Genomic DNA, 1,095 nt, shown 5'->3' with positions numbered 1-1,095 from the left:
TGGCTCGGGGCTGGAGGCACCGGCCGGACTCCTGGGGCCGGGAAGCACAGGGCGCAGGCTGCAAGGAAGGCGGTGGCTGGGCTTCCGACACCTGGGCTGGGGGTTCGAGGGACTATGGGCCCTGCCGCCTGGGTTGAGGTACTAAATGGCAGCTCAGTTCGGGGAGGGAAGAAGGGACGCCCCGGGATCTCCAGAGCAGGCCGGGCTGCGGGGGCCATGCCAGGGAGACCCCGGGTGCAGCCCGAGGGCAGCTGGCCTGGGACTGCTGGGATCCCTGGGCTGGGACGCCTGGTGAGGGGGGTAGAGGGAGGGACAGGGGTGTGTGTTGGGGGTTACCCCGGGGAAGCCCCCTGTGCCCCCTCCCTCTGGAGCCCTGAACTGCTGGGCCCTGGGAGGCCCTAGGGGAGTGCCGCCAGCGCCTGTCCCCAGGGCGCGCTGGGGAGTAAACAGGAACCGGGATTGGCAGGGCAGCTGTGGCTGGCACAACCTGTTACCTCGCCCTGCCCGGGCCTGGGGAACAGGGCTGGTGCCTACACTCCAGAGAGGACGGCTGAGCGGCTGGGCACCCGAGTTCTGAGGGGTGAGGAGCAAAACACCTGACTCCTGAGAAAATGGGAGAACGGGGCCAGGATACCTGGGCGGGCATCTGAGTCCCCAGGAGCTGGGTGGGCACCTGGGCTCCTGGAAGAGGAGGGGCTGGATTGCTGGGGGCTGAGGGTCAGGACACTCCGTTCCCAAGGCCCTGTATTCTTGGAAGGAAAGGGTCTGGACTCGCACCTGAGTCCTTCGTCCCTCGGAACCTGGGTTCTGGGAAGTCTCCCAGACGGTGAGAGGCTGGGAACCAGAATCCATCTGGAGTCTAGAAAGAGGGAGGCAGGGAGTGTGGGCACTGGGACAAGTCGGGGGCAGAGAATGTCTGCTAGAGGCAGGCGGCAACCCATTCATTTCCTGCTTCTCCCTGCCTCAGTTTACCCTGGGGGCATTGACTGAGCTGAGGGGCCAAGACACGGATCATTAACCCTTCGTGGTACAGGGAGGCCCTTGGCTGAAGGACTGGGAGGGCCGGTGGACAGGTGAAGAATTAAGGGAGGGCCA

General features: G+C 65.5%; 1 protein-coding gene across 5 annotated transcripts in view; it reads left to right on the top strand.

Annotated features, from left to right (window-relative positions):
• CCDC64B (coiled-coil domain containing 64B) overlaps positions 1-1,095 on the top strand; it is an 8,612-nt gene that overhangs the window by 163 nt on the left and 7,354 nt on the right. For 2 of the 5 annotated variants that reach the window (XM_014537173.1, XM_014537169.1), the window contains exon 1: positions 7-580. The exons of 2 other annotated variants lie outside the window; for them this stretch is intronic. The gene's annotated coding sequence lies outside the window, so the exon portion shown is untranslated. One more of the 5 variants, XM_014537170.1, reaches the window with a different exon arrangement.

Source organism: Myotis brandtii, unplaced genomic scaffold (assembly GCF_000412655.1).
Source record: "Myotis brandtii unplaced genomic scaffold, ASM41265v1 scaffold1738, whole genome shotgun sequence".
In the NCBI taxonomy this organism is placed as follows: Eukaryota; Metazoa; Chordata; class Mammalia; order Chiroptera; family Vespertilionidae; genus Myotis; species Myotis brandtii.
This window is presented reverse-complemented; position numbering and strand designations above follow the sequence as displayed.